The sequence below is a fragment of the Microcebus murinus genome, chromosome 21 (genome assembly GCF_040939455.1).
Source record: "Microcebus murinus isolate Inina chromosome 21, M.murinus_Inina_mat1.0, whole genome shotgun sequence".
Taxonomy (NCBI): domain Eukaryota; kingdom Metazoa; phylum Chordata; class Mammalia; order Primates; family Cheirogaleidae; genus Microcebus; species Microcebus murinus.
Genome location: NC_134124.1, coordinates 4325636 through 4340930, shown reverse-complemented (window position 1 = coordinate 4340930; position 15295 = coordinate 4325636). Strand labels below are relative to the sequence as shown.

Below are 15295 nucleotides of genomic sequence, written 5' to 3'. Positions count from 1 at the left end.
ACTGGCCTCTGGAACCCTCCGTATATTGACGTATCTGGTCCATCCCTCTGTGTGTAACCGAATTCTCCAACCACCAGGCTGCCGCCTTCCTCATATGGCTTTGAACCTCCGCCAGGAACTATTCCCTGTTGGGACTTTCTTTATAAAATAGCTTTAGTGAATTATAAATTATTTACCATAAAATTAACTCACTTTAAGCGTACTATGATTCAATGATTTTTAAGTACATTTATAGAGTTGTGTAGCCTTCACCACAACTCAGTTTTAGAACACTTCCATCACCCCCACACACGCCCGGTGCCTGTCTGCAGCTACCTGCTATCCCCAGGCAACCTGACCTGCCTTCTTTCTCTTTAGATCCGCCTCTTCCATAAATTTCATACAAAGGGAATTACGTCTTTTTTGTCTATAGCTTATTTCACTCAGCATACAGTTTTTGAAGTTCATCCACGTTGTACCATGTCAGTAATTCCTTCATTTTTATTGCCACATTGTATTTCATTTTATGGATATTTCAGACTTTGTTTATCCATTAACCAAATTAAGGGACATTTCCGTTGCTGCAAGTGTGGGACCATTATGTATCTTGCCGCTACGAACGTTTGCGTGCAAGTCTTTGCGTAGACGCATATTTTCGTTTATCTTAAGTAGCGTGGCAGGCACAATATCGAGCTCCCAGATTGCTAATCAGCTGACTTTAAGAAAGCAAGATTATCCTGGATTATTTATGTTATGTGCACGTCCTAATCCCCAGAATCTGTGACTATATTACACGGCGAAGGGGAATTAGGGTTGCGAATGGAATGAAGTTTGCTAATCGGCTGACCTTAAGAAAGTGAGATAACCAGGATTAGGCCCAGCCTGATCACAGGGCTCCTTCCAAGTGGAAGAGACAGACGAGGATGTCAGAGGAAACGATGTGAGAAGGACGTGGCCCACGCTGCTGGCTTTGAAGATAAAAAATAAGGCCATGAGCCAAGGAACTGTGGCAACCTTTGGAAGCCAGGATAGGCAAGGAGACAGACTCTCCCTTAGGCCCCGACAAAGGAGCACAGTCCTCTGCTCACACCTCGACTGCGGCCGGCAAGACCCTGGCGGGCTCTAACCTATCCCCAAACCGCAAGATCACGAACCTGTGTTACGCCGCTACATTTGCAGTGATCTGTTACAACCTTGTTATAACACCAGCACAGGTCGACACCCGGAAGTGGGTATCAGGTTGGACAGTAAGTTTAAGTTTTTAAGAGACAACCAAACTGTTTTTCAAAATAGATGTACATTTTACATTCTTACCAGAAAATGTATGATCCTGATCAGTTTGTAGAGCCCTGAAATGGTGGTTTCTGACAGTTTCATCATTGCTTTTTGGGGAGCGCATTGGCCAAGCTTCTCAGTCTGGCACACAGAACCTGAAGGCTTTTCAACTGAATGATCGAAAAAAGAAAGACGAAAAGAAAGAGAGGAGGAAGGGAAAAAAGGGCAAATATTTGTTATTGACTCATTGACCATACTGAGGACAAATTCCAGGGGTTCAAACCCCTCTATGTCACCTCGTATTAGGTGTATGACTCTGGGCAAACTGTCTTGCTTCCCTGAGCCTCAGTGCCCCCACCATAAAATAGCATTAGCAGTCATACAGTCTGCCTCCTGGTGTGTGATGAGGACTAAATACAACAATACAATTGAAGCGCAGCCAGTGCTGGGCCTGTGAGAGCTGTCAATCGTTGCTAACGCTCCTAATAGTCAGGCCAACAAGAATAGGTTAAGTCTTGTCGATTCTGCTCTATTTAAAATGATAAAAGGATGTGTAATTAATAGTAAAAACCACAGGGCATGGGTTCCTAGACAGGAAAACAGTTGTCCTAGTTGACATAGTTTTCAAGTCACTCCTAGATTTCAGAAACTTAAAATTTAACAGCGGAATCTTACAAATCACCTGTTGCCAGTGGTGATTATCCACATGCCACTAGTTCCTCCGTCAGTAACAATTCTACACGGCAGCGTAACGTTTCATACTTAACATCTTCTCGGTGTATACTTTCACGTGATCGTCTGTGCAGCCCAGTGGATAGATTAAACGAGAATTATCCCATTGCACAGACTGAGAAAACTGAGGCCCAGAGCTGTCAAGTAATCGACTCGAGGCGCTACAGAGAGGAGGCGGCAAAGCTGCTTCTTCGGTTTCCTTTTTTGCAAGGAATGTCGCCGTTTCCACCCACGGGCACGGTTCCCTCCTCTCTGGCGCTGACATCGTTCGCTGGCTAAATGCGGACAAGATGAGGGTCCACCAGATCCGCGGATGCTGACGGCACAGTCACGTCCGCGAGCGCGTGCCCATTTCGTTGCGGCTCTGCTCGCCGTGCTGGGGGCAGCCGAGCCCGGCCTGGCGGGGGTTGGGACTCTCCGCTCCAAAGAGCGGGCCACGCTTACGTCGGGCTGGCTTCTCTTCTGAGCCCAGCAGCATTGTTAATGCATTTGTAAAGACGGAAATGCGTCGAGGCCCCCAAGGCCAATCACGCGGGGCGAGCCCCACACCTGCAGAGCCCACGGCGGACGCCTTGCCAGCGGTTCCCTGCCCTGCCGACGGTGCCCGCGCCAGCCTCCCCGGCACAGGACCCGCCGTCTCAGACACGTCCTCACGACGGCCTCAGCCTTACGTCCTGTCACTCTCCCCATTCCACAGATGAGGAGGCAGAGGCTGAGAGAGGTTGGCCGACTTGCCCAGGTCACACAGCAGGCAGATGATGGACCCAGGCCTCGAACTCGGGTCACTAGGACTCAAACCTCCTCCACGAGCTCCTCTTGCCTCTCCTGCGTCCCTTGCCATGTAGACACCTGCTCCCACCCAGCCCTCGCTACGCCCCCTCCGACCTGAAGGCCACAGCGCAGAGGCCGGACAGCTGCGTGACGCAGGGGAGGGAAGGCAGAGCCGTCTCGGCCACCCAGGCCCGCTCCGTGCAGCCGCCGCCTCACAGGCTCACGGACAAGGGTGCCGCCCGACGCGGAGCCCGAGCAGAGACGGCTGGGGCGGGGCCGTCTGTGCAGGAGGCAACGCCCCGGGACCCACGGAACCTGCCCGCTTTGCTGTCCTCGTGTCTTGCTCTTATGGCTGGGGTTGCTGCTCTGGGAAAAGCTGACCCGTGAGATAAATCAGCGTCGCCTCACCCTCTCGAGCTGTCTTTCGCAGAGGAAGAGCAGAGAACGAGAGCAACGCGGCGTCGCAACAGCCCGTTCCAGACCCGAGATGGACGAGTCAGAGGACCAGGAGCCGGGTCTGTCTGTCTGTCTCTGTCTCATCCCGCGCGTGCACAGACGCACGCCAGAGTGCACGTGGCAGCCCCAGAGGCTGTCTCGGGGCTCTTCCCCAGGCTCGGTTCCAAAGGCTGAGAAGCGCGGGCCCTGCGTCCCAGCCAGCCACGGCGACAGCCCAGGGGGACACACGGGGAAGGGCCACCCCCACCTGTCCCCAGGATGCCACTGGGGGCCGGGACGTGTCTCCCACCCACTATCAGAAGCGCTGGAGAGAGGGCCCACGGCGGCATGCAGCTCCCTGGGGCGTGTGGCCTTGGGGCGACGGCCACCGAGAGCAGCTGGCCGCCGTGCTGCTCCCCACACTCCTGGGCCGGGCGGGCTGGGGGAGTGCAGAGGGGGCAGCCCAGAGTCCCTGATTCTGTTTTTGCAGGGGGCCATTGCAGTCATTCCTTCGTGGCTACCTCCGGCAGCAGGCGTGCTAGGAACTGGTGACCAGCACGGGCACAGCACGCCACGGTCTCCAAGCCACGTAATTCACGCGTGTTCCTCCCCAGCGACTCACACAGTGCTACTGCCGGACAGGGCAAACATCACTCCCATTTTACAGACGATGTCCCATTTTACACACCGATGTCCACAGGTGACTTGTCCAGGGCACAGAGCAAGGAAGTAGCCAAACCAGGCTGGGAACCCAGACAGGAGAGTGTAGACAGGCCACGCACCACGACACACCCCAGCCACCCACTGGCACCTTGTGGCAGGAAGGGTGTGCCGAAGAGCAGCACACAAGAAACCTTTTTATACTCCCCGTGCCCTGATTCCTGAGATGAGGGGTCAGCACGCCCCCCACCCCCCGCCTGTGCCTGTCCCCTCGGTGCTGGGGCGGCCCTGCTGTCACCGGCCAATCGCTCCCCTAGGCTCCCAGGCTAGCGCCAAGGACAGGCCTCTATTCAAGTCCTAGGACCCCACTTTCCAGCGGTGGGGCTTCCCCTCCCCATGCCCAACTGTGCTCATCTGTAAAATGGGCACAGCAAACTCGACTGGCTCACGCAAGCACTGCAGGAGCTGAGCACAAAGCACGTGCCACACTCCCTGCCACACCTAGCCGGGGTGACTCCCTGGCGCGCAGCCCGGGACACTCCAGGGTCAGGCCCCGCCTGCGCTGACCAGAGCCCACAGGCCGGCGGCTCCCCTGCCCGCCTCGGGCGGGGGGTGGAGGGGGCCGAGGAGGTGTCCCACGAGACCTGCCGCCTCGTGGCCGGGCACTCCCGTTCTCGCCTTTGTCTGTGCCCCTGTAACCGAGAGGGCTGTCTAGACTGAGCGGCTACTGCGAGTAATCCCGGGAAAATCTCCCTGAAACCCGATCCCACCCCTTATCGAGGGGCAGGCAGATTAGCCTGACTGATCGGGCAAGGGACGCCGGGACCTTAACGCCATCTCGTGTGTCTCTGCGCAGCGGCGGCTCTGGGCAGGGCGGGAGCCCCGGGAGGAGGCTGTCCTGCGGGTCTGGGCGCTAGTAATCGCCCCACTACCACGGTGCTCTGCGGGACCCAGGGCTCCTGCTCGGCCTCACGTGCCCCACACCCTGTGTCTATCTTCATCATCATCACCACCACCATCACCATCACCGTCACCCCCTCTCTCTCGGGCACGAGCCTGCGCCACTTGCTCAAGGTCACCCAAGGAGAGAGCAGCACGGCCTGTTCGCCGCGGGGGCTCAGCTCCGCCCACGCTGGCACTCTGCCCTGGACGTTCACACGGCTGCGCAGCAGCCCACGGCCCTGGCCACGGCTCCGGACGACCTGCCACCTCCTCCGGCAAAGTGGCCCTCGACGCCGGCACGGGCGTGGAGGTGCCCTGTCGGCCGTGCGCACCTGCCCGCCAGCACGTGACCACAGGCAATCGCGCTCCTCTGTGCTCATACGAACCATCGCGCTCGGGGACTGACGGGAAACAAGCAAGGCTGCCCCGAGCCGCCGGCACCGAGAGCGGCTGCCAGAACGGGCGTGACGCCCTCGGAGAGGGCAGGGCTGCTGCTCACACGTGCAGACCACGGGCCAAGAGCCGAAGAGCCATCCTGGCCACAATCTGCCAGTCCCACGAGGGCCAGACGCAGGGGAGTGTGGCTGGTACGTGCTGCGGTCCACGTGCTGGGGGAGGGCAAGGGGAGAGGAAGAACCAGTCACTGCCCGACCTGTGCCGAGGCCAGCAGAGAGCCGTCCACGCCACGAGCACTCAAGTAGGCCACCCCTGACTCCCACCTACCTCTGCCACTCACCTGTGTGGCCACGAGATGCCACCTACCCAACCTGCGCCTCATCAGCTCCGTTGTACAAGTGGGAGTGCCAGCCACCCCCCCCACCCTGCTAGAGGGTGAACGAACCGACCTGTGCCCTAAACGCAGGCTGAGTTCTGCCCGTGGCAAGACTCAACTCCCTAAGGGCGAAGCCCCCGGCCGGAAACTTCTATGAGGACTCAGAATCGACGTGACCTGCCCATGACACGTGGCCTTCCAGCAGCAGCAAGGCGGGAGAGCCACGTCCCGTCCCGCCCTGCGGTGACTGCTGGAGTGAGGAGCCGGGTGGCCACGCTCAGGCTGTCCCCGTCGCTGCCCACGGTGCAGGTGCCCGGGAGTCCGTCTACCTGGGACGCCACCACCTGGCTGGCACTGCGATGCTCAGAGGCACCCACTGAAAGCAGGGCCGCTACGCCTGGGACCTCATGCCGCAGACAGGGAAACTGAGGCCCCCGAAGGTTTCGCCAAGGCAATAACGCAGGCTTCCCCTTAGGACTCGGAAGGAGTTTCCATGGAAGCATTATCAGCTCGTTAACTAGAGTGGGTGACACTGATCCCCCGGTAATACCTCCTGCAGGTTTTTTTTGCAACCTGAATACCCAGCTGGGGTCCTAATTCATTTCAGCAAATGGCATTGATGCACTTCTGTCTCTGTGATCTCAGCTTGGATAATCCCCACTCTCCTGCCTTCCTGTTGACCAGGCAGCACCTGCGCGACCAGCAGCCCCACCCTGCCCTCTTACTGTGCCCCTGTGCGGGCCCGGTGTCCCTGCCCAGCCCCCTCCTGCCTTCCGCATGGTGGTCCCTTGGGCTCTTGTTAATCCACCTGCCTCAACCAGGCAGCCCACCCACTTGGCCAGAGCTCGGGCCTTCAGCTCAGATAACCCACCGACTCCTTCTTGCCTTGACTTCACGATCAGGCCAGGAGCGGCCGCCACGCCAAGCCCTCCCCCAGCGATGGGCCCCTGCCACGGACGGCCCTGGCCGGCGGGACACAGGGCAGCTCCCGGCTGCGAGGCGCCTTGGACATCAGGGCGCAGGGGCAAAAGGTGCGTGTCTCCCTGCGAGGCGGCGCAGTGCCATCTCCCTCGAGGACAGCAGAAAGACGAGACACAACCCCTGCCCTCCGGAACCTGGAGCCCGTCTGACCACGGCTGGGCCTGCGGGGGCCGGAGAGAGCTGAGCCGTGACTTGGGGTGTTGCCTAGAGAGTCAGGCAGGAGGCCGGGACACAGGTGTTCCTGGGGAAGGGAAGGCGCGAGGGAGAAAGGCCCAGGAGGGAAAGGCACGGCTCGGGGGTCTCTTGGGGTAAGGTCGCACGGGCTCAGACCACAGGGGAACTGTACGCCACGCGCAAAGGGAGCCACTGCAGACGCAGCGCAGGGCTGAGTTCTCGAGAGACCACGCTGGGGGCAGGGGAGCAGGTGGATGGGGGGTACAGGGCAGAAAGGGGAGCACTGAGGGGCTGTCGCAATGGTCCAGGTGACAGGGGTCTCCAGGACCCAGGCTCTTTACCATTGGCAAGCTGTGTGACTTTGGGCAGGTGACTTAACCTTTCTGAGCTTTCGTCTCCTGCAGAGCCGGATGTAGGGAGACTCCAACAGCAGGGCTGCCTCGAGGATTGAACCTGGTAACACATGAAAGCATTTAGCGCGGTGCCTGAACGTGGAGTAAATGCTCAATAAATGTTTGCTCAGAGAAACAAAAAGGCAAAGGCTGAATTCTAGAGCCTCCTCCCTCCCCCATCTCCCCGATCAATAAAAGCAGCCCTTTTATCTAAATCCCCGGGGCCAAAGGGAAACCAAACACAGCAGCTGCAGCTCTGCTCCCAGGACCCGCGCCCCGCCCGCAGGGGGGCTTCTCCCGCTGGGGTCCACCGCCACCGCCACTGCTGCTGCCGCCGCTGCTGCGGCCAAGGAAAGAATGCGGCGCGTGACCTGCCCGTGAACCTGCCCCGGCCTCCGCACACAAGCATTGCTTCTGCCTCGGCAGCGCGGGCAACCCCGGCCCAGCGCGCCGTGCCCCACTGGGGAGCCCGCCAAACCCGGCTGGCCTGTGCAGAGTCTCACACCTGCCAGGGCTCGGCTGCCTGAGACCGACGCCGGGACACGAGGGAAGAAAAGTGAAAGAAAAATGTGTTCTTAATGTTCATGACTCCGGTGGCGTTTCTGTGCACGGCACGGAGTTCCTGCATAAAGACGAGAAATTCAATCCGGTGTAAAATGCGCTTGCTAGGGGAGGGGGTAACACAAGCTCTTGAAACCTTGAGAACTTTCTGTTGGTCTTTTCACAAGACAACTGTGGGATCTTCCAGGTGGGCCCAGAGGTCAGGAGGTGGGTGTTTCTGCAGATTAGAGGGGAGGCGGATCAGCCCAGTCCCGGGGACATCGGAGACGAGTCCTGCTGGCGGCCTGCTGGATGGTGTGGTCCTCAGCCGCCCCATCCCCGGGAACTCGCAACCTGCGCTGGGCGAAGGCACGCAAGAAGGCACGTCCACGCATGGAAGTGGGACGATGTCCTTGACCGTCTTTGAATCACATTTATTTCCTGCAGTGAGATGTGACATGCAGCGAAAAAAGCATGGGCCTGAGGGTGGGTGAGATCCCAGGTTTGAATCCCATTTCACAGCCTAAAAGCCACATTGCCTACCCAATTAGACCCTGAGCAACAGGTAAAAAATGAAGATGACGCGACCTGCCTGTGAGGGCCATCGTGACGCTGAAGTCAAACAGGATTACGCCCGTAAAGCGCTGAGCCCTGTGCCGGGCACGTCACTGGCACCCCATAAATACCTGTCCCCGTCCCTTTCAGACTACAGCACACCTGCTCCACCACGACCCCAGTGGTGAGCCAGTGGATCAATTATCCAGATAAAGCAAAATAATTTTTTAAATGACTATCACTAGATAACTGAAACAACAGGGATTTGTTTTCCCCATAGAAATTATCTAAATAAGTCTCAAATTTCTTATGGGTACAATAGACGCAGACAGATAAACAAGGGGCTGCCTGGCCTTGGGTAAAAAACTAACCCCTGGTCATATTTCCAGAGGACGGAAAGACAACCTCGGCCTTGCAGAAAGTGGGATAAAAATGCAATTCCCTATCTCACAATAATTGCTGAGTAGTGAAAACCACGTTAAAGAGAAGCCTCGGAGAGGTACAAAATTCATGTTAAAATGATAGGAATTAAAAGTCTTAATAAATGTGACTTCACCTTTCAACTTCACCTTAAAAAACAATGTTTGTTTGTTTGTTTGGAGGCAGAGTCTCATTCTTGTTGCCCCAGCTAGAGTGCTGTGGTGTCAGCCTAGCTCACAGCAACCTCAAACTCCTGGGCTCAAGTGATCCTCCTGCCTCAGCCTCCCGAGTAGCTGGGACTAGAGGCATGTGCCACCATGCCCGGCTAATTTTTTTCCTATATATTTCTAGTTGGCCAATTAATTTCTTTGTATTTTTAGTAGAGATGGAGTCTCGCTCTTGCTCAGGCTAGTCTCGAACTCCTGAGCTCCAAAGATCCACCTGCCTCGGTCTCCCAGAGTGCTAGGATTACAGGCGTGAGCCACCATGCCTGGCCAAAAAGCAAGCTTTTTAAATTGATTTATGTTTTCAGTTTTTAGCTCAGAATATCTAAGATTAGACTGAGGGGATATAAAATCAGAACTTTCAAATGAGGCACTGACTCTAGCAACATAGCAAAACTTTGTGGACTGAAGGTTTCGACTGACATCTTTTCCCTTTCAACTTCATCAAGGCACAATTTACATAAAGGAGGATGTCCCCATTTTGTGTGCACGGGTCGTCGAATTTTGACAAAACACACATGTAACCCACCACAGTCGAGACCTAGAACATTTCTGTCTGCCCAAAATATCTCCTCGCCCCCAGCCAACTGTTTTATTTATTCCAAAACGGCATATAATGGGATTGTCGCGAGATGTGCAGCTTTCCCTTGTGCACGGGGACACTTTCTATAACAAGATCGCCAGTGGATGCCGGAAACCACAGACAGCACGGCGCCCCAAGGATACTATGCTTTTCGTACCTATACGTACCTATGATAATGCTTAATTCATAAATCAGGCAGTTGGAAATTAACAACAATAAAATAGAACAATTGTAACAACATACTCTAACAAGAGTCACGTGAATGTGGTCTCTCTCAAAACTCACCTATTTTTTTTTTTTTTTTTTTGAGACAGTTTCACTCTTTGCCCAGGGTACAGTGCCGTGGCGTCAGCCTAGCTCACAGCAACCTCAAACTCCTGGGCTCAAGCAATCCTGCTGCCTCAGCCTCCTAAGTAGCTGGGACTACAGGCATGTGCCACCAGGCCTGGTTCATTTTTTTTCTATATATTTTTAGTCAGCCAATTAATTTCTTTCTATTTATAGTAGAGACGGGGTCTCGCTCTTGCCCAGGCTGGTTTTGAACTCCTGACCTTGAGCGATCCGCCCTCCTCGGCCTCCCAGAGTGCTAGGATTACAGGCGTGAGCCTCCGCGCCCGGCCAAAACCCACCTATTTTTGACCGCGGCTGACCCCAGGGAACTGAAACTGCAGAGAGCGAAACCGGGATGGGGGCGCGGCCGGGGCTACTGCGCTCTCCTCTCGCTCAGCTTTCTCGGGGTTCTCCCGGCATGCTGTGCGCGGCCGCGGCGCACCGCTTCCTATTGCCAAGTAGCACTTCCTCACACGGGCTGCACCACAGCCTGTCCGTTGGTAGACATTTGGGTTGCTTCTCTCAGAGTCTGGGGGCTCCTGTGAATAAAGCTGCTATCAATATGCACGTCAAAGTCCTGTGGTGAACACGTGTTTCCATTCTCTTGAATAAACACCTAGGAACGGCATATGTTAAGCGTGTATTTGACTTTGCGAGACGCCGCCAAACCGTTTCCCAAAGAGGCGGAACGATTTTACACTTCACCCGACAACATGCGACAGTTTCGGTTACCCCTGATCCTCACCAGCGCTTGGGGTTGTCAGGTTTTTTCCCGTGTGAGGCACATTCGTACTCTGCAGATGTGAGGTATACGTTACAGTCAATGACATCCCTCTGGTTTAAGGACAGTGTGATTAGCTTTGGTCACCGTGCATAGTTATGTCACCACAGCCAACATGGAGAGCATTTCTGCCACCCCAAAAAGCTCCCTTGAGCCCCTGCAGCCGGACGCCGCCCCAAACGCCGATCCCCAGCTGCCCCTCACCCGCTTTTTCTGACCGTGCTTGTGCTCCTCCCAGAGTCTCATCTAAATCGAATCTACACGGTACGAAGTCTTTTTCACTTAGCTTTAGTATTTTTTGAGAGTCATCCATCTGTCGTGCGCATGAATATTTTGTCCCGTCTCATTACTAACTAGTATTCCGCGGCAGGACGCACTACAATTTGTGGATCCATCCACCGGCTGATGGCCACCGTTTTATTTCCGGTTTGGGGCGGTTATGAACAATGCCTCAAGAATGTTCACGTTCAAGTCTTTGAGGGCCATATTTTTCATGATTCTTGGGTAAATAACCCAAAGAGTTTAATTGCTGGGCTCTGTGGTAAGCATGTTTAACCTTGAAAACACAGCCAAAAAAATAAAATAAAATAAAATAAAAAAAACACAGCCAAACTCTTTTCCAAAGTGGCTGTATAATTTTACATCCCCACAAAACGCAATGTATGAGCATTCCAGTTGCTCTTTGCCTTTGTCAACATTTGGCATTGTCAGTCATTAAAACTGTAGCCACTCTAGTGTGTACGGAATCTCGCTGCATTTCCCTGCTAAATAAAGATGCGAAACATGCAGTCATGCGCTTATCGTCCATTTATATATGTTCTTATGTGAAGTGTCTATCCAAATAACTTGTCTGGTTTAATACTGGATTTTTTTGTTTTACTGAGTTGTAAGAGTTCTCTACATGTATTTTGACTGAAAGTCCTTCATCAGATATATGCATTGTGAACATTTTAACCCAGTCTGTCCTGTGCCTTTCCATTTTATTAACCGTGTCTTTTGGTGAGCAAGGGTTTCCAATTTTTATTAAACCCAACTTGCAAACTTTTACCATTAGTGATTTGTGTCCATAGAAACCCTTAACCACTTCGGTGTGGCCCTCACGGCCGCGACACCTGGCCCACAGCCGGCACTCACAGTCCGCACGGTAGCGTGTGCTGTGCATTGACCACGGATCTGTCTTGCTCTTGTGTGATGAGGAAAGCTTGAAAGCACTGAAAGCTTGTTTCACTTTACAGGCAGTTTTACTTGTAGTGTAAATCAGAATAGGTAACATAGACATACATGTTCTCATTATGTTATTTTCAAATGTTCACAATTTTATTTTGATAAATGAAAAATTACAAAAGTCGTTCTGTTATTAACGCTAAAGTCGACACTCTGCTGTGCGCCTTCATAACACGGCTGTCGGCTACGGTCGACGCTCGGCTGTGCGCATTCATCTGTGGCTATCGACTGTAGTCGACACTAGTACCGAAGTGGTTAATCTATCCTGATGTTGTGAAAATGTTCTCCTATCTGTTCTTCTAGAAGGTAGTGGGGTCAAGGTGCTTTTCTTTTCTGTAGAGCTGGCCAGGTGTTCCAATACCAACTGTTGAGAGAATATCCATTCTCTCAGAACCTTTGCAAACCAGTTACCTATCTATGTGAGTCTATTTCTGAACCGTCTGTTCTGCTCTTTTGATTTATATGTGTACCCTTACATGGGTATCACTCTAACAATTGCTGTACATTTATAGTAAGTTTTGACAGCAGGTAGTTTAAGTTCTCCAAGTTTATTCTTCTTTTTCAAGATTGCTTTGGAGATTCTAAGACCTTTTTGTTTCTCCATAAATTTTAGAATCAACTTGTCAATTTCTATATATATATAAAAATCTGTCATGACAAATTTGGTTTGTCTTGAGTCTACAGATTAATTTGGGGAAGAACTGACATCTTAATCATATTGAGTGTTCTAATCTATGAGCATAGCATATGCTCAATACCTCATATTAAAAAGTCTTCTTTTTCTTAGTAATGCTTCATAGTTTTCAGAGTGGAGGTCTTATACATATTCTATAAAACTTTTCTTTTATGTAGTTCATAGGTTTTTTAATGCTGTAAATGGAATTTTCTATTAAATTTTATTTTTTCATTGTTTGATGTTAGGTATAGACAAAAAATTTGATTTTTGTAAATTGAACTTGTATCCACTGAATTTGCCAAACTCATTTATAAGTTTGACTTGCTTTTTCATAGATTCCTTAAGATTTTCTATATATGTGATCATATTGTCTATGAATGAAGACAGTCTTAATTCTTCCACTTCTATCTGTGCCTTACTTCTTTTACTGATTGTACTGGCTATGATCTCTAGTTTAATATTTAACAGAAGTAATAAGCTTCATCTTGTTTCTAATCTTAGGGATAAAGTGTTTAATATTTCATCATCAGGTATGAGGTAAACAGTAGGTTTTCTGTAGATACCCTTTATTAGTTTGAGGAAATCTCTTTAGTTTCTAATTTTCTGAGAGTTTTTGTTATAACAGGTATAGAATTTTGTCAATAAACAATTGGAATTCAACATTAATAAATTAGTACTGTTTCCAATAACACCAAAAAGTGAAACACTTACATGCAAATCTAACAAAATATACACAGGTTCTATAGATGAAACTATAAATAACAAATGAAAGAAAACATTCCAGTTGTTTTCAAGTTTGGGTTTTAATAAATGAACTGTTCAAAATAGGATGAGGACAGGCGTGAGCGGCATGGAACCAACCTCAAAGAGTTTCCAGTGGCCAAAGCTGAAACACTTAGTGCAAGAAAACGCATAACAAGATATGAAAGGGAACGATGGTTAGAGGAGCTCCAGGATGGTGGACCAGAGACACCACCACCAGCCAGAGCAGCTCAGTAAGGAGAAGCTTAGATGAAAGAAAAGAAAAAACACACAAACATAGACTGGATGAGGATCTGAAGGAAGGTTGACAGAACCTTCAAGAGACTATCTGGGAAGAGTGTGCAGAGCAGAAGTGAAAGGAGAAAGGTATCGATGGAGACCAACCCCCGAGAGGCTCGGAGACCAGTGGGAAGAGTAAGTGGAGCAGTTGGTTTCTTCCTCCCTCAGATCTTGGACAACTGCTGGGCTGCTGGGCTGCTGGGCTGCTGGAGAGATCTGCCCATGTGAGCCCAGAGACTGCTGCTGCCAGTGAGCTGGGAGCTTTTTGCAGACAGGGCACCAGGTTCCTAGCACCCCAGGGTGCCTCCCACCCCATGGACCCGAGCCCAGATGGCCATATTGGTTCTCTATACATGGTGAACTTTGTCCTCTCCAGGGGTCTTCAACTCCTAGGTTTCATCTTGCTCATTCCCACACAGATATTTCCCAACTGCAGCCCAGAATGCACGAGCCACAGGGGGCCGGTGGGTCCCAGGTGATCTGCATGACTCCAGATCCATGTCATTCTAGGCAGACTGCATCCAAGAGAGAGGGTTGGAGATGACCAGACTGCTGGCTTTCCTCCACCCAGAGTCTTTCCCTCCCCTTCCCCTCCCCAACCTGTGCTGCCAAGGGAGACAACTGAGCCGCCACACAGGCTTCCACAGGGAGCAGGGCTCATATCTTCTTTTGGGGGGTCCTGCAATGGACTAAGGGGTGCTCACAATGTGAGTTCCTTGTCTGCTGGCCCCCACCCTGTGCTCCTTGCCTACACAGCCCCATCAGAGTAGGGCACGCCCTGAAGCAGAGGAATACTGAATCAGCTTGGGCACCCCTTGTTACTCGGGACCAGCATGCTTCTCCCTGGCATGGTCAAGGAATGATCTCCAGGGCCCCAGGGACAAGCCCACAGGCCAGATCCCATACACCCAGGTCTTGATCATGTTGCCCAGGGGCACAGAAAGGATATCTATAAATTAGTCTTGAAAGGTGTGGGTGCCTGCAGGAGCAGATCACAGGGAGAGTACAGTATGGGTCCTAGGTGCAGCATGCTCATGGGGCACCCTCCTCCCATGGGAGGGCCATGCCCCCAGCACAGGCCAGGATCCTGGGCAGGGAACCTCCCAGCCTGCATCACAGTTGAAGAGGACCTTGGCTGGCTTGAGGTCCTGCCTGCTGACAGAGACCTGGGGGAAACTGTGGAATAGGGGATGGTGGAAAGCAACGAGGCCTGCTCCAGATGGCTGGATTGTGGGTCTCAGACAGCCCCACCTCCAGACACAGACTTTCTGGTTGAGAGGGGCCACTTCAGCCCCTCTCTGGCAGCTCTGTCCAGAGGTGGGGAACAGACCTTTGACCCCTGCCAAAGCAGATCCCTAGCCAGCATTTGTGGAGCTTGAGGACAGGCTCACCCAGACAGCCCAACCCAGCCTCACTCCCCCACCTGCCTCTGCTGTGGTGGAGAATAAAGACTCATTTGGAAATTCCAGGGTCCCACTCACCACCTGGGGCATTTGAGTGCTTCTGAGGAACTAGAGCTGGTCACAGGAGCCAAAAACAACATTGCAGTTTGTTCCCTATAGCAAACACCATCTACTGACAGGGGAAGGTCAATTGGTACTCCCTTGACAGCAAGGGTCCCCAATCTATGGTGACTTATATAATTATTTCATTATATATTACAATGTAATAATAATAGAAATAAAGTGCATAATAAATGTAATGTGCTTGAATCATCCCCAAACCATCCCATCTCTCCCTGGTCTATGGAAAAATAGTCTTCCAAGAAAACAGTCCCTGGTGCCAAAAATATTGGGGACTGCAGCTTT

The 15295-nt window shown here is 52.3% G+C and overlaps 1 long non-coding RNA gene across 1 annotated transcript in view; it reads right to left on the bottom strand.

The window, feature by feature from the left end:
- Window positions 1-287: 287 nt before the first annotated feature.
- The window catches only part of LOC142863072 (uncharacterized), a 124650-nt gene continuing 109642 nt past the window's right edge, over window positions 288-15295 (bottom strand). The window contains exon 4 of the long non-coding RNA XR_012913949.1: window positions 288-1424. This is a non-coding gene — a long non-coding RNA (uncharacterized LOC142863072). The remainder of the gene's footprint in view (window positions 1425-15295) is intronic.